General features: G+C 45.1%; 1 pseudogene; it reads left to right on the forward strand.

The window, feature by feature from the left end:
• The first annotated feature begins 271 nt into the window (after nt 1-271).
• On the forward strand, nt 272-15,339 carry LOC111956338 (serine/threonine-protein kinase D3-like; annotated as a pseudogene).
• The last annotated feature ends 3,042 nt before the right edge of the window (nt 15,340-18,381 follow it).

Consider the following 18,381-nt stretch of genomic DNA (forward strand, 5'->3'; position numbering starts at 1 on the left):
TCATTTCTTTTGACACAATGAAACGGCTTGGTTTGAAATGCACATCTCGCCTGCTGGAACATAAGAGATCAAGTTGTACACCACGTAAGCCAACAAACCAGTGTGACATTTATTGGATAAACGATAATGGTGGACCAGGCTTCTGGTAAGTATCAAGTTGACGTGTGTGTGTGTGTTCACATTCTGGGCTGAGGGTGTTACTCAGTGGCTTCCTGTCACTGTTATAAGCCTACAGCCTCACATGAGGAAATCAAATCCACCAGTGTGCTTCTGAAGAAAAGGTTGAGAACAGAAGCCACTGTTCAGTTGTCACGGTGTCTTTTGAACGAGGACGGGAGATCGGGCTGCTAAGATGGAGCCTTCTGAGCCCGGGAGGTGTAAACTAGACTGTATGGACTCTGAAATATCAAGTAAGGGGGTTTCCCCTCACCGAAAGTACTGTGCCGTGTCTCGGTAGCCATGTTTGTCTGATTTGAACTTAGTACAGAAAATCTAGTATGTCAATATGCTCTTATTTTGTTCACTTCTTGACAAGCTCCGTGCCTGTGAAGTACATTCAGTTGCTGTGTATGTAGGAAATGTGCTATATGAATACATGTTATTTGTGGTGTACCAATGCATCCATGATCCATCAGTACTTCTGTTCCTGACGTCTTTTAATTCTCTCCTATAAGTGCACCGCCTTATTTCTGTCATACCTCTCTAGCGCTATCTCTATCTGCACCTATAGGTTCTCTCTCCAGGATGTCAGTGATCCGGTCCAGCCCAGATACCCCTGATCGACCTTCCCACCCCGCGGCCCCCGGGCCCTTTCAGGCACCTCTCGGCCCTGCCTTGGTCCAGTTCCAGCTAGGCCTCTTCAGGGAGGTGGTGTGGGTGCGCTAAGAGGGCAGCTCAGCTTTCGCCACGCCAAGAGACTGGCGGCAGAGATCATAGAACGCAAGGTAAACATCACCAGCCAGCCCCCCCCCCCCCCCCAGTCTAGAATGGTTTAGCCAATTTACTTTAACTATTGGTGTGATGCAACACAGTAGCTAATGTATTTCTCTGCCTCTCTCTGTCTCTCCTCTCTTTCTCTCTCTCTCTCTGTGTGTGTGTGTGTGTGTGTGTGTGTGTGTGTGTTCTCTCTGTGTGTCTGTCTCTACCACACCTCAGTGAGCGATAGCCCTGTTACTATGTTAGCCAGTGGGGCTGCTGTGGTGTTTAGCTGTGTCTGCAGCTTACTTTCCAACCACAGCCTCTCCTCCTGCATCTCTCTCTCTCTCTCACACACATACACACACACACACACACGCACACACACCTGCTCAAGCTATGGTAAGGGTACAGGTTAGGGGTTTGGAAAATAGGATTTTGTGGGACTGAATTGTGTGTCCCCACAAGGTTAGTTATACAAGTGTGTGTTGCGTGCGCATATGTGCAATGTACTGTATGTACGTGTTTGTGTAGGTGTCTTTGACCATGGTACTTGCCTACGGAGCAGAAAGAGGAACTGTCCCTCCCTACCTTCAGGCTATGCTCAAACCCTACACCCCAACCGAGCACTCTGTTCTCTCACCTCTGGTCTCTCAGCTCCCACTCAGCTCAATCCAAGCTCTTCTCTGTCCTGGCACCCAATAGTTGACCTGCTTCCCTTGAAGTTAGGACAGCAGAGTCCCTGCCCATCTTCCCGAAAACATCTGAACCCCTACCTCTTCAAAGAGCATCTTAAATAATCCCACAGCATCCCCCACCCCCTTCTCACCCCCCACCCAAAACAATAATACTTGTGAGCTAACACTTGCACTTGACTTTATCCCTCCTTACTAGCTCTGACTGCTGATAGCTACTTTATTCAGGAAACATTTATTTATTATGACTGTGATATGTGGTTGTCCCCACCTAGCAATCTTAAAATGAATGCACTTACTGTAAATTGCTCTGGACAGAAGCGTCTGCTGAGTGACTTGAATGTAAATGTTTGTGTGTGAACCTGTATGTGGTCTGTGTGAATAATCTGGAAATCCTCCCCCAGAGGTCGTTGCACTTTGCCTGTTTTTGGTAGCAAACATACAAACTAACAGTCAGAAAGCCTGGAAATGAACCCACACTCAAACTTGTTTCCATCACATTTGAATATCTAACGACAATGACGCTTGACATCCCTCACATTGTTCCATGACCAGTCTCTCTCCTCACTAAACGCCCACTGTCTGCCTGTCTGTCTGCATGCTTCTGATGATGCATATCCAGACGATAAACCAGCCCAGAACCAGACTGATTGATTGATCATGTCTCTGGGTATTTTAGGCTCCAGACTGCAGTGTGGTCGGCGTGGGGGAGAAGGTCCTCCTGTTTAGACACCAGCCTGGCTCAGAACACCTCCTCCACAGACTCACAGACCAGGATCCACTGCAGGACGGTGACCTCATAGAGGTCATCCTCTCAGGTCAGGCTGGGAGATGTGTCCCAACTAGCATYCTATTCCGTTTTATAGTGCGCTACTTTTGACCGCGTGGTGAATCCTACTTACTGACGAGTTTAACGCCTCGATCAGACCGACAGCGTCGTCGGATTTTTGTACGCCAGGAGTACATTCATTTCCAAAGGAACGCTGCGTTTGCCTTGCAGCATTGCGTCGCAGGGGCCAATTGCGGTGTGTTTCTGTGTTGTGGTGCATACGACTTCTCCAACGTATGCATCAAATTGCAAGCGTAGACTTRACCGAACTAGTAGCAGAAAGGTGAATGTTGAACTTTTATTGCACACGCATCCACACACATTTTGGATCATGAAAAGAGTTGGAACTGCAGCATTTATGACACAGCACCGACGCAATGACGCTGTCGGGTCTGATCGAGGCGTTAGCGTCCTAGGTTAATGAGTCTATAGTGACGGACGATCTGCTCGTTCTGATCTCACTCAGGATCCGCTACTGTGACGGAGATGAAGATCCGCCCACACTCGCTGGCTGTCCAATCGTATCGCACCCCCACCTTCTGTCACCACTGTGGTGAGATGCTGTGGGGACTGATACGTCAAGGGTTGAAATGTGAAGGTAAGGAATTGGAGACAGCGGTACTTTTCTGTATATCCTATCTTTAATCACAGCGAGCAACTCCAGTATTTATTTAATGTTGAATTGTATTGAATTCTATGTGGTATATGTCTCAATTATGTCTCATCTCTCTCTCTCTCTGTCTCTCTCCGTAGGTTGTGGGTTAGACTTCCATAAGCGCTGTGCGCTGAAGTTGCCTAGTGACTGTAGCCGCGCACGGCGTCGTGTGTGTGGCCCCAGCCTGTCCCTGTTCCCCCCTGGCAGGCCCCGGACGCACTCCCTCTCCACACCTGCAGGAGGCAGTCTAGAGGAGGTCAGAATGCTTAGAGATCCAGTGAGCATCAAAAGAAAAAAAAGAGACAGTGACAAATGTTTTGTTGTTTTGGCTCTGTACTCCTGCACTTTGGATTTGAAAGGATACAATTGACTATGAGGTTAAAGTGCAGACTGTCAGCTTCAAATTGAGGGAATTTTCATCCATATCGGGTGAACCGTTTAGAAATGACAGCAGTTTTTGTACGTGGTCCCCTCATTTTTGGGGACCAAAAGTATTGTGTATTAAAGTAGTCAATAGTGTAATATTTGGTCCCATATTCCTAGCATGCAATGATTACATCAAGCTTGTCTCTAGAAACATGTTGGATGCGTTTGCTGTTTGTTTTGAATGTGTTTCATATTATTTCGTGCCCAATAAATATGAACGGTACATTCATTTATATTTGTAAATAAGAATAGAATATCTTTCTAAACACTTCTACATTCATGTGGATGCTACCATGATTATGAATAGTCCTGAATGAATTGTGAATAATGACGAGTGAGAAAGTTACAGACGCACAAATATCATACCCCCAAGACATGCTAACCTCCACCATTACAATAACAGGGGAGGTTAGCGTTTTGGAGTGGGTATGATATTTATGCCTCTAACTTTCTCACTCATCATTATTCACGATTCATTCAGGGTTATCCGTAATCCTAGTAGCATCCACGTTAATGTAGAAGTGTTTAGAAACATACACTGCAGTGGCTGATGTCATAGACCTGCATGCGTTCTATTCTAATTCTATGTCAGCAACACTCATCAGGTATTCACATGGATACACCTATAACTATGTTACAGGGCAATATTGGGTGCTTCGTAACAGCAACAGCAGGACCTGAAAATCTCTCTCTTTATCTCTTTTTCTTCCTTTCTTTTCCCTCTCTTTTTTCTTCTTCTCCCTCACCCCTTCCTTCCTCTCTGCTCTCTTCCCCTCCACGTCTAGATCAGTATGTCCAAGCCCAGGTCCAGACCCCCGTCATGGACAGATCACCCGGTGTGGCTGGGGGTGGACCAGGGAAAGGACGGTGAGACAGGCAGGGCCAGGGTGCCCCACACCTTCCACATCCACAGCTACACCAAGCCTACCGTGTGCCAGCACTGCCGCCACCTCCTCAAAGGCCTCTTCCGCCAGGGCCTACAATGCTCCGGCGGTTTCTTTATTGTGTGGGGTTTTTATTTTTCTGATTGTGGTTGTTGTGTGTGGTTATTCTGATAGATTTCAGGTTTTATTTTGGGGGGGAGGGATGCTTTCTCTAGTCGTACGTTTCTGGAGCGGGTATGTCGATCGCTTGGTCCGATTTCACGTTTTGTGTTATTTCTGTGTCAGTCGTCTTGGTGTACTGAAGTTCACCTCTCTCTTTCTCACACTCCCTCTCTCTATCCCTCTCTCTCGCTTTCTCTCGTTCTCTCTTTCTCTCTCCAGACTGTAAGCTGAACTGCCATCGTCGCTGTGAGAGCTCCCTGGTCCCCGCTGACTGTCCTGGAGAGAGGAGGAACACCAATGAGGAAGGAGGTGAGAGACAAAGTCTCAGAGCAAGACAGGCCACTGAACTTGTTAACCGATGGAGTCCATGTCGTTCAAGGAAAAGTTAAAAACTCTATTTTTGATGTAAATGTCCGGACACTTGTTTAGCGATTCTTTCCGTTGCCGTTTCTAAAAGGACATATTTGAGTGTTTTTGGAGCCTTTGCTCAGGTTTTTCTGTGCCCCTACAACTGCAGAACAAGCATAAGGAAGTATATTACTGGTGGGGTAGGTTTCTCAAAACCAATTGAAAGAAATTACAAAAAAAGTGTCTGGACACTTCTATGACATTTACATCAAAAATAAAGATTTGGTTGAAAAAAAAGTGAAATTGTCCTTAAAATGATACATTCCATGTACATGCTTTGACAAGAGAGTAGAACTGCCACACTTCTCATTGACACAAACAGTGCCTTAGTAGCTTAATATTGATGTAGGAAGTGTTGTGACTCAGACTCAGTGTCCAGTCTCGGCTACAAGAACGACACAGAGGATGATGAGCAGGATATGAGCTTGAGTATAACATCACTAGAAGACGATGACGACGAGCCGTCTACTGAGGTTCCATTTGCCGAGAACAAGGAAGTGGGACATCAGCCACCAATCATGTAAGAGATTTTTTTTTTAAATGGCTATGATAGGATGGTAAAGTTCAGTATGTTTCCATTTTGAGTTTTGATAATAATAATTAATTTGAGTATGTAGTACATGAGTGTCTGTCATTGAAGTTGTAAAAAAGTTCTCTCTCTCTTCTTTCCCTCCCACTCTCTCTCATCTCTCTCTTTCTCCTTCCTTACTTCTCTCTCTCTCTCTATATATTATTCCTCTTATTGGTCCCGCCCTCCCTCCCTCCCTCTCTCTCTCTCTCTCTCTCTCTCTCTCTCTCTCTCTCTCTCTCTCTCGCTCTCGCTCGCTCGCTCTCTCAGTCCATGTTTCAGTAATTATATTCCTCTAATGCGGGTAGTCCAGTCAGTCCGTCACACTAAAAGACAGGCCAGTGGAGTACTGAGAGAGGGTTGGCTACTGCATCACACCAACACTGACACACTGGTGAGAACACATACACAGGCAGGCATGCAGGTATGCACACACACACACACAGAGAGAGAGAAAACATTCACACCATACTTTCTCATTGTTTCTGTCAGAGGAAACGTCATTACTGGATATTGGACTGGAAGAATATCACTCTGTACCAGAACGAGATCAACACCAAGTACTACAAGGTTGGTTCAATGGGGAAGAAAGATCCATCTATCATTCTAGCATTTACCATCCAAGGCCAGTCACAGTCACCTCAACACTACAGTACTGACCTCTTGTGGCCAAATAGAACATCAACAAAATGTGTTTTTCTTCCTCCCTCCCTTCTCCCTTGTCTCTCACTCTTTCCCTCCCTTTTCTTCCCTTCTCCACACCCTCTCCGGTCTCCCTTCCTCTATCTTCATTCCTCCCTCCCTCTCTAGGAGATTCCTCTATCTGAGGTGCTGCAGGTACGAGGCCCCGCCCAGCTGTCTGTCCCCTTGTTGCCCGACAACAGTGCCCACTCCTTCGAAGTGGTGACGGGCACACTGGTGTACTGTGTGTTGGCGGGCCGGGACGGACAGGCCTGGGAGACCGCCGTACGCCAGGCTCTGATGCCCGTGCTGAACAGCGGGCAGGTGGACAAACAGGGACAAGGTGAGTCGGAGAAGTAGCATGTTTGGACTGGGGTACTAGAGTATTGTTCAGAGATCGACCAATGACTGGCATCAGAGCCGAGTATTTAGAGAGTTTGGTCACTGCGGGTTCTGTCTGAACGTTCTGTGGGTGACCCGAACCCCAGCTCACCTCCACGGTGTCCTGTGTCAGTTGGCCAAACTCCCTAAGGGCTCTGAGGGCCCTGCCACCGGATGGTCTCTCACATTGTTTTTCATAAAGGCTTTAAAGTAAAGTTGGCATCATCCTCATGCGTGTTAGACTTAGTTCCAGGGTCATGTGCTATAACAATGGTGACATTGATAATTGGTGCTTTTAATAAAGAGAGAACTCTTTCTGTTATAGACCATGAACCCCAGAGTGGAAAAAGCCCGGTAAGTGTGTGGGTTGGGTGGCTGACGGATCTATATGTACGAGCTCTCGAGTCTCGTTGTCTGAAATGGATAGACGAGTAACTAACACTGTGTCTGTGTGTGTTGCGCGCATTTTGTGTTTATGTTGGCGTGGGCCTTTTTTATGTTTGTGTGTGTGTCATTCAGGACGTCAGTTCGGTGTATCAGATCTTCACTGATGAGGTGCTGGGTTCAGGACAGTTTGGAGTGGTGTATGGAGGTGGGTTTGACGTTTACACTGGGAGAAATACTTTCTCTACCGTTACCTGTTAGGCTCAATGAGCTTCTTCTCTTCCGATTTATATATAGGGTATTATCATTGTGTTACTTGGCTAGCTGAGAGTCTACTCTCGTCCCCAGGCACCCACAGACAGTCTGGTCGGCCAGTGGCCGTCAAGGTCATCGACAAAACCCGTTTCCCTACCAAACAGGAGAGACAGTTGAGGAACGAGCAGGCAATTCTACAGGTGACGGTTCTGGATTTGTTTGTTTATGTTGCGTTTGTGTTACAGGGGAGGTAGAGTGTTTGAAATGAACATCCCGTTGTCATATTAGTTTCCCCCTTTCAATGTGTGCCTGTGTTCAGAATCTGTCCCACCTCGGTATAGTTCTACTGGAGGGCATGTTTGAGACCATGGAGCACGTATTCATCGTCATGGAGAAGCTCCATGGAGATATGCTGGAGATGATTCTGTCCAATGAGAAGGGCCGACTGCCAGAGCGCACCACACGTTTCTTGGTTACACAGGTACTGGTCACATAGCGGTAGGACACGGACTATTTCTTCAACAGTCTGCGGTGTTCAAATAGTGCCTCCAGAGGGGGAAAGTAGTGCCTTTTTAAAAATAAGTTTGATGCATACGTCAATATGTAAAATTCAGTTGATTTTGAATTCTTTGTTGACTCATATGTGTGTGTGTGTGTGTGTGGGTAGATTCTAGAGGCCCTGCGCTACCTGCACTTCAAACACATCGCTCACTGTGACCTGAAACCTGAGAATGTACTGCTGGCTCTGTCTCTTATACACATCTAGATGTGTATAAGAGACAGGTGTGTGTGTGTGTGTGTGTGTGTGTGTGTGTGTGTGGGTAGATTCTAGAGGCCCTGCGCTACCTGCACTTCAAACACATCGCTCACTGTGACCTGAAACCTGAGAATGTACTGCTGGCCTCCCCAGACTCTTTCCCTCAGGTCAGTGCGTGTGCATCAATTTGTCTGTGAAGACGGTCTACTTTGTAAAATAATCCTTCCATCAGACTTTACAGCGACTCCTCTCCCCTCAGGTAAAGCTGTGCGACTTTGGTTTTGCCCGCATCATCGGCGAGAAGTCGTTCCGCCGGTCGGTGGTGGGCACGCCGGCCTACCTGGCACCCGAGGTCATCAGTAGCCATGGTTACAACCGCTCGCTGGACATGTGGGCGGTGGGTGTGGTCCTGTACGTCAGCCTGAGCGGAACGTTCCCCTTCAACGAGGACGAGGACATCAGACAACAGATCACCAATGCTGCCTTCATGTACCCCCGCCTGCCCTGGTCTAACATCTCACTAGAGGGTACGTTTTTCCCCCCTGGTAGGACCAATGCAAGCAAAAGAGTCCCATAATGATCATCAGTGATCCACCACCATATTTTACAGCTGGTATGAGGTTATTTTCTGCTCATCCATATTTCTTTCAATGGTGAACCCACCACTGGTTTGCGTGGCCATAGAGCTCTACGGTTGTCTCATCTGACCAAAGCACCTGGTTCCAATCCAAGTGCCAATGCTGTTTTTAGCAAACTCCAGTCGTTTACATTTGTTGTTGCGCTTAAAAGGCTTTTTTTCCCCTAGCAACTCTTCCAAAGAGCCTATTGGAATGGAGGTGGTGTCTAATTATAGTTTTGGAATCTTGGTGAATCTTGATAACCAAGTTCTGTTATTCTCCAACTGTGGCCCTTGGACTTTTCTTTGCCTCAAGAACCATCTTCCTCACTATGCGTGGGGAAAAGACACACATGCGTCCTTTACCAGGCAAGTTTACCACTGTTCCAGTGGTAAGTGGTATACTTTATTTCCCTTTTTAGCTGTTTGTACCTGATTTATGAAGGTCAACAACCCTTTCTCTTTTCATTTGTAAGTCCTTTGCCTTTCTCCATGGTGGTGGATGACAAATGGATTTTACATGTGTGTTACCTCATTTTTTTTTATACCCCAGTGAAACAGGAAGCCATGGAAGAACACAATACGGTTCATTAAGTTTAGATGAACTTAAAGTTGGACGTTAATGCAGATTACATTTTTGATAAGATTCTTAAGAAGTGCCAGGCATTTTGAGACCTGTCTTTTTGAGTTATAACAATTATTACTTGTTAAAGAAAATCTATTTTTTTCTGGGCAATTGTATTAGTAAAACATAATATAATTTTCAAATTGTTCTGAGCGTACAATATAGCTCAGTATTTTTTTTATTATTTTTTGTTTATCTTTATCAAGGATGCCAATCATTTTTGAAGTGACTATGTATCAATTTGACTTCATGACTCCTCAACCCCACTTCTCGGATGGGTATGGTGGCTCGCCCAGGAAGGTTGTTTCACAAAAGTGTCTCCCTCAAAAATATCAAGTACGTCTGTACCCCCACCTGCCTTGGGCTTACATCTCACTGGCGGGTAGATTTTTACCCCTGCCTGCTCTGGGCTAACATATCACTGGAGGGTAGGTCTTTACCCCCGCCTGCCCTGGGCTAACATATCACTGGAGGGTAGGTCTTTACCCCCGCCTGCCCTGGGCTAACATCAGGGGTTTCAAAAGTAACATTCCCCCTAGTGTTTTGTCTAAGGTGGGGTGCAGAAACCAATGAATCAGCATTCAAACATCATTTTATTTCCCTAGCCCTGGGCTAACGTTTTATTTGTGTGGAGGTAGAATCAGTCTCTCATGACGTTCTCTCTCTCTCTCTCTAGCGGTGAGTCTTATCAACAACCTGCTCCAGGTTGCAGTAAGATGTAGGTTCAGTGTGGGAAAAGCACTGGGGCACTCCTGGCTACAGGTAAAAGACCTCCACTTCTCCTAACAGAAACACTTTAAGGCTCAGACACACCAATGATATTGACTGTGAGATGTACTTAGCACCTCTTGTTGGCAGTTAACTTTTTGTTGTTCACATATCACAGATACACCACCGATGCAATAGTCAAAATACTCCAGACCACAAGGTGGCAGTAGCTTGTTTGGCTTGTCCCTGCTGTAGATAGCTAATGTTAGCCAACTAGCAAGATTCTCTAATAATGTTGCTAGCTAGTTATAATTTGTAGTAAGCCCTTGTTGATATGAGCCAGATGGCCACAACTAGATAACTAGCAACATTATAATTAAATCCCAATGGATTCGTTTTTTTTTTAGTGAAGCAGCTGCCTCTAAGTCAGTGGAGAAGCTACATACAGTTGAAGTCGGAAGTTTACCTACACAGCCAAAAACATTTAAACTCAGTTTTTCATAATTCCTGACATTTAATCCTAGTAAATGTACCCTGTCTTAGGTCAATAAGGATCACCACTTTATTTTAAGAATGTTAAATGTCAGAATAATAGTAGAGAGAATGATTTATTTCAGCTTTTATTTCTTTCATCACATTCCCAGTGGGTCATAAGTTTACATACACTCAATTAGTATTTGGTAGCATTGCCTTTAAATTGTTTTACTTGGGTCAAACGTTTTGGGTAGCCTTCCACAAGCTTCCCACAATAAGTTGGGTGAATTTTGGCCCATTCCTCCTGACAGAGCTGGTGTAACTGAGTCAGGTTTGTAGGTATCCTTGCTCGCACACGCTTTTTCAGTTCTGCCCACTAATTTTCTATGGGATTGAGGTCAGGGCTTTGTGATGGCCACTCCAATAGCTTGACTTTGTTGTCCTTAAACCATTTTGCTACAACTTTGGAAGTATGCTTGGGGTCATTGTCCATTTGGAAGACCCATTTGCGTCCAAGCTTCAACTTCCTGACTGATGTCTTGAGATGTTGCTTCAATATATCCACATAATTTTCCTTCCTCATGAGGCCATCTATTTTGTGAAGTGCACCACTCTCTCCTGCAGCAAAGCACCCCCACAACATGATGCCGAGGCATGCAAGCCTCCCCCTTTTTCCTCCAAACATAATGATGGTCATTATGGCCAAACAGTTATATTTTTGTTTCATCAGACCAGAGGACATTTCTCCAAAACCTACAATCTTTGTGCCCATGTGCAGTTGCAAACCGTAGTCTGGCTTTTTTTATGGCGGTTTTGGAGCAGTGGCGTCTTCCTTGCTGAGCGGCCTTTCAGGTTATGTCGATATAGGACTTGTTTTACTGTGGATATAGAGCCTTTTGTACCTGTTTCCTCCAGCATCTTCACAAGGTCCTTTGCTGTTGTTCTGGGATTGATTTGCACTTTTCGCACCAAAGTACGTTCATCTCTAGTAGACAGAACGCCTACCTGAGCGGTATCACGGCTGCGTGGTCCCATGGTGTTTATACTTGCGTACTATTGCTTGTATAGATGAACGTGGTACCTTCAGGTGTTTGGAAATTGCTCCCAAGGATGAACCAGACTTTTTTCTGAGTTCTTGGCGAATTATGAATTATAAGTGAAATAATCTGTCTGTTAACAATTGTTGGAAAAATTACTTGTGTCATGCACAAAGTAGATGTCCTAACCGACTTTCCAAAACTATAGTTTGTTAACAGGAAATGTGTGGAGTGGTTGAAAAACGAGTTTTAATGACTCCAACCTAAGTCTATGTAAACTTCCGACTTCAACTGTATGTTGTGCTACTGGAAATAATGACGATGCTAACTGTTAAGCTAACGTTAGCTAGAATGCGAACTGGCGCTGGCAGAGTGGGATAGTGGAGAGTGAATTAAATGATTTATTATTCATCTTTCTAGATAGCTAGCTTAGTAGGGCATTTAGTGTTTTGTGCATTGTGCTGCACTTCGATTCATATAAAGTGTTTGTGACTGCATTGGTCAGTTAGCAAGCTAACGTTAATGCGCTAGTGCACATTATCAAGCCTAACAAAAAAAACGTATTCAAGCACAACACTCCTTAGCTAGATGTACAACAAATAATGTAATGCTTTATTGTCTTAGTTAGAACAATTCTGATGAAAAGGGAGAGGATTACACTGGTTGCCCTTTGGCTCTTTTTATTTTTTGATTTTCTTGTCACCTGTTGTCTCCCTGCCACGTGGAGGTTCGTGCTCTCTGATTGGCTTAAAGTCAAGTTGTCGGACAGGTTAGTAGAAATGACAGGTTTGTCGGCACCAGTATGCAGCAGGTAGCCCACGTCTTGTTCTAGCAAGAGAAGGAACGGCCTCTCACAGTGCTAAGCATAGCCGCGGGAAGTAGGGGTGCTGCAACACCCCCTGATAAATCACAATTTTTTAAATATCTTGTTGTGTCTGACATCTTAGACAAACTGAAAACATCTCCGAGCAGTTCGTAAGGCGATAGGTATAGCCTATAACAAGTGAGAACGATCGTCAGTTTGTAACCCATTATGAATGGCCAGTCATTGACAAGCCGTCTCTACATTTCACACTTCTATCTCTGTCTCTTTGTCCTTTTCTACTCTCCCTCTTCCCGCTCAACACCAACCCTAGCCATAACCAAACCCGTCTAACTCTTAATCACAATCTTAACCCTCACCTTAACTCGAGCATTTCGAGCATTTCGAGCATTTCGCTACACTCGCAAAAACATCTGCTAACCATGCGTATGTGACCAATAAAAAATATGATTTGATTTGAACTCCCCAGGACTTCCAGTTGTGGTGTGACCTGAGGGAGTTTGAGAAGAGGATGGGCTGCAGGTACCTGACCCACGAGGGGGACGAGGACCGCTGGAGATGCCACGCACTGGAGAGGGGCCTGGTCTTCCCTTCTCACCTCACCTGGACCCCCGGGCACGATGACAGCCTGTGACCCTAGGCCCAAATGTCAAAGGTGAAGGGTCGGACAAGATGGCGTCTGGACTACTGGTGTGTTTCAGTGGTCATCAGCATACACAACTGTCTGGACGCTGTTAGTGGAAGGTGGAGTGGTGAGTCTGTTCTTATAGCAGTCTCGTATAAAAAGATCACCAGAAGAGATTACGACTCCGGATTCGGACGCAGTGACAATTCCTGGACTCTATGGTGCCCTAGTGATGCCAGCTGTTGTAGTGGTTATTATTTAATGCATGATCATATTAGGACTAATGTTTCAGGCCCTCTGTGCCCCAGAGTAGTAGTTTACCAGGATCACAAGGCAGGTTCTCTGTCCTTCTACAAAATGCATCCTTCTATGACCCTCCTCCACAGAGTCCAGACAAATTCACTCAGCCCCTCTATCCTGCGTTTGGGCGGTATTGGTACGATACTGAGATGTGTAAGCGGTGATAGAGGTGATGGTCTACATACACTATATATACAGAAGTATGTGGACACCCCTTCAAATTAGTGGATTCGGCTATTTCAGCCACACCCATTGCTGACAGGTGTATAAAATCGAGCACACAGCCATGCAATCTCCATAGACAAACATTGGCAGTAGAATGGCCTTACTGAAGAGCTCAGTGACTTTCAACATGGCACTGTCATAGGATGCCACCTTTCCAACAAGTCAGGTCATCAAATTTCTGCTCTTCTAGAGCTACCCCAGTCAACTGTCAGTGCTGTTATTGTGAAGAAGAAACGTCTAGGAGCAACAACGGCTCAGCCGTCGAAGTGGTAGGCCACACAAGCTCACGGAACAGGACCGCCGAGTGTTGAAGCGCGTAACTGTCCTCAGTTGCAACACTCACTACCGTGTTCCAAACTGCCTCTGGAAGCAACGTCAGCTCCCAGAGGCCTAAGATCACCAAGCGCAATGCCAAGCGTCGGCTGGAGTGGTGTAAAGCTCGATGCGATTGGACTCTGGGGCAGTGGAAAGGCGTTCTCTGGAGTGATGAATCACTCTTCACCATCTGGGTTCGGCGGATATTAGGAGAACGCTACCTGTCCCAATGCATAGTGCCAACAGTGACGTTTGGTGGAGGAGGAATAATGGTCTGAGGCTGTTTTTCATGGTTCAGACTAGGCCCCTTAGTTCCAGTGAAGGGAAATCTTAACGCTACAGCATACAATGACATTCTAGATGATTCTGTCCTTCCAACTTTGTGGCAACAGTTTGGGGAAGGCTCTTTCCTGTTTTAGCATGACAATGCCCCCGTGCACACAGCGAGGTCCATACAAAAATGATTTGTCAAGATCGGTGTGGAAGACTGGCCTGCACAGAGCCCTGACCTCAACCGTATCGAACAACTTTGGGATGAATTGGAACGCCGACTGCAAGGCAGGCCTAATCTAATCGCCCAACATCAGTGCCTGACCTCAGTAATGCTCTTGTGGCTTGATGGGAGCCCTGCAGCAATTTTCCAACATTTAGTGGAAAGCCTTCCCAGAAGAGTGGAGTCTGTTATAGCAGCAAAGGGGGGGACCAACTCCATATTAATGCCCATGGTTTTGGAATGAGACGTTCGACAAGCAGGTGTCCACATACTTTTGGTCATGTAGTGTATGTGATCCTTTAACATTTTCCTGTGCATTTATTTTTCACAGTGATTGGATCATAAAACTGTCCACTTGAAGGCGCTGTTTGCCAAACAATAAACAGCATTGCTAAACTACTCAGTAACTTGCTTAATTTTCCTAGAAAATCTTTAGATAATGATGTATAGTGTTTAAGATCCACTATCTAGAGTGTAGAATAGATTAAAGTAATGCTACTGTTTAGGGGGTTTATAAAGGTTTTAAAAAGGTTTACATCTGTTCTCTCGCTCTCTCTCTCTCCCTCCTTCCCTATAACCCGCCCCTTAGGCAGATCCCATACTCTCTCTGTCTGTCTGTCTGTCTGTCTTTGTCTGTCTCTCTTTCTTTTTCTTTTTTCTTTTTTTTCCCCCCTCCAAATTATATCTCTTCCTCCTTCCCTCTAACTCCACCCCTCCCACACTCTCCTCTGAGGAAACGAAACTGATCGGAGTCTATGACCTTTTCTCATTTGGGCATAGAAATAATACACACAGAATAGATCTACGGCTTCTTGGACTTGCTTTCAATGAGCATGACAGATCTATAACACACATTTCTTTGTGAATTTGGTTGGGTCGGAGGAAGGGAGAGAAGTTGGAGAGAGAAAAAGCGGGACAAATAAAGTAACAGGGTTGACCGTAACAGGGTTGACCGTAACAKGGTTGACCGTAACAGGGTTGACCGTAACAGGGTTGACCGTAACAGGTTTGACCGTAACAAGGTTGACGACTTCATCTTAAATCAGCCATAAATCCCCTTGTAACAGGGGGGATGGAAGGTTGTTCTGTGCAACAGGGAATGGCAATTGAATGTAAGCTTCACAAAAAATATATATATAAAACAAAATGTTGAAATATTTCTGGCCTGTCTATCTATGGGTAACAAGATTGACCTTTTCTACTCGAAGCGCTCAGATTTCCACCACTAAACACCAGAAAATGTCTCACTTGGTTTTACACTGTGATTTGACTATTCAATGTCTCTTTAAAATCTATATATTTTTTAAAAGGAATAGTTTCACCATATTAAAATGAGAGTTTAGTTCACATAACAGGGTTGACCTTAAAACCAGGGACAGGTTTAACTAATAACATGAAATGCATAATTATCTTCATAAATTACTTTGTCAAAGCAACAAAATAACTTTACAATGATGGTGAAAATTATGGGGTTAAGTAGCTTAAAATCTTCCTGGAAGTCACAGAGGATGCACAGGGGGACATACAGTGGGGAGAACAAGTATTTGATACACTGCCGATTTTGCAGGTTTTCCTACTTACAAAGCATGTAGAGGTCTGTAATTTTTATCATAGGTACACTTCAACTATGAGAGACGGAATCTCAAAACAAAAATCAGAAAATCACATTTATGATTTTTAAGTAATTAATTTGCATTTTATTGCATGACATAAGTATTTGATACATCAGAAAAGCAGAACTTAATATTTGGTACAGAAACCTTTGTTTGCAATTACAGAGATCATACGTTCCTGTTTACTGTTTTCTTGACTAGGTTTGCACACACTGCAGCAGGGATTTTGGCCCACTCCTCCTACAGATCTTCTCCAGATCCTTCAGGTTTCGGGCTGTCGCTGGGCATACGGACTTTCAGCTCCCTCCAAAGTTTTCTATTGGGTTCAGGTCTGGAGACTGGCTAGGCCACTCCAGGACCTTGAGATGCTTCTTACGGAGCCACTCCTTAGTTGCCATGGTGTGTGCTTCGTGTCGTTGTCATGCTGGAAGACCCAGCCACGACCCATCTTCAATGCTCTTACTGAGGGAAGGAGGTTGTTGGCCAAGATCTCGCGATACATGGCCCCATCCATCCTCCTCTCAATACGGTGCAGTCGTCCTGTCCCCTTTTTGCAAGAAAGCATCCCCAAAAGAATGATGTTTCCACCTCCATGCTTCACGGTTGGGGATGGTGTTCTTGGGTTGTACTCATACTTCTTCTTCTCCAAACAGCGGCGAGTGGAGTTAGACACAAAAAGCATCAGACCACATGACCTTCTCCCATTCCTCCTCTGGATCATCCAGATGGTCATTGGCAAACTTCAGACGGGCCTGGACATGCACTGGCTTAAGCAGGGGGACCTTGCGTGCGCTGCAGGATTTTAATCCATGACGGCGTAGTGTTGTTACTAATGGTTTTCTTTGAGACTGTGGTCCCAGCTCTCTTCAGGTCATTGACCAGGTCCTGCCGTGTAGTTCTGGCTGATCCCTCACCTTCCTCATGATCATTGATGCCCACGAGGTGAAACTTGCATGGAGCCCCAGACCGAGGGTGATTGACCGTCATCTTGAACTTCTTCCATTGTCTAATAATTGCCGCCAACAGTTGTTTCCTCTCACCAAGCTGCTTGCCTATTGTCCTGTAGCCCATCCCAGCCTTGTGCAGGTCTACAATTTTATCCCTGATGTCCTTACACAGCTCTCTGGTCTTGGCTATTGTGGAGAGGTTGGAATCTGTTTGATTGAGTGTGTGGACAGGTGTCTTTTATACAGGTAACGAGTTCAAACAGGTGCAGTTAATCCAGGTAATGAGTGGAGAACAGGAGGGCTTCTTAAAGAAAAACTAAAGGTCTGTGAGAGACCGGAATTCTTACTTGTTGGTAGGTGATCAAATACTTATGTCATGCAATAAATGCAAATTAATTATTAAAAATCATACAATGTGATTTTCTGGATTTTTGTTTTAGATTCCGTTCTCACAGTTGAAGTGTACCTATGATAAAAATGACAGACCTCTACATGCTTTGTAAGTAGGAAAACCTGCAAAATCGGCAGTGTATCAAATACTTGTTCTCCCCACTGTATATGTGGAATTTTGGCACTTGAGCATGTCTTTATTAATATTAAAGGGTACTTCATTTAATATAACATGCTTTTAAAATGCAATATTTGTGTGAAATTTCGACTTCTAATATCGAAAGGCACTCATTTTGTGGAACGACCCAGTTACTGCATTGAGGGCTGCTGGGATCCGGATGAACAGAAGGCTGTCTACATCAACCCTCAGTGTAGACAGACATTCACTCCGAGGCCTGCTCTGAGGAAAAATAATATGTTGGCTGAGGTGGTGCAGAAACTGAAGAAGACAGGACTCCAGGCTGCTCTTCCACCTGCTCGTGTCATGCTGGACCTGGAGATGTAACCTGTGATTTCTGCACTGGGACCAGAAAGCAGAAAGCTCTCATGTCCTGTCTGGTGTCTGTCTGCGAGACTTGCCACCAACCTCACTATGAAATTCCTGGATTTAAGAAAGCATGAGCTGGTGAACGCCTCCACATATCTGCTCTAGCCATGACAAACTGCTGGAGGTTTACATGCATACTGATGAACAATGTATCTTTTATCTGTGTGTTATTTTAATTTTAACAGGGATTTCCAGTGTCTTTTTGCAATGGAGTCCTGCATCTGACAATTACACAGCAATGCTATGGATGAACATAAAGGCCATGATGCAGTGTCAGCTGCAGCATAGAGGACTGAGGTTCAACAAGTCAAGCTAAAAGTTAAAGACATGCGTCGGCACTTTGGCGACTACTAAGTATTTTTTTTAAACCTCCCGCTTTGGGTGGGATGTTTCAATGTGCATAATCTATGAGCATAACTACTGTTTTACCTCAATTAGCCACGAAATCCCTAGTTTGATAGCGACTGTTTTTCTGGAAGATTTGCTGCGCCACTTCAAATCAATTTGTATTTGTCACATGCGCCGAATACAACAGCTGTAGACCTTACTGTGACAATACAGAGGCTATGTACAGGGGGTACCGGTACCGAGTCAATGTGCGGGGGTACAGCTTAGTCAAGCTAATTTGTACATAGGTAGGGGT

The sequence above is a fragment of the Salvelinus sp. IW2-2015 genome, linkage group LG3 (assembly GCF_002910315.2).
Source record: "Salvelinus sp. IW2-2015 linkage group LG3, ASM291031v2, whole genome shotgun sequence".
Classification (NCBI taxonomy): Eukaryota; Metazoa; Chordata; class Actinopteri; order Salmoniformes; family Salmonidae; genus Salvelinus; species Salvelinus sp. IW2-2015.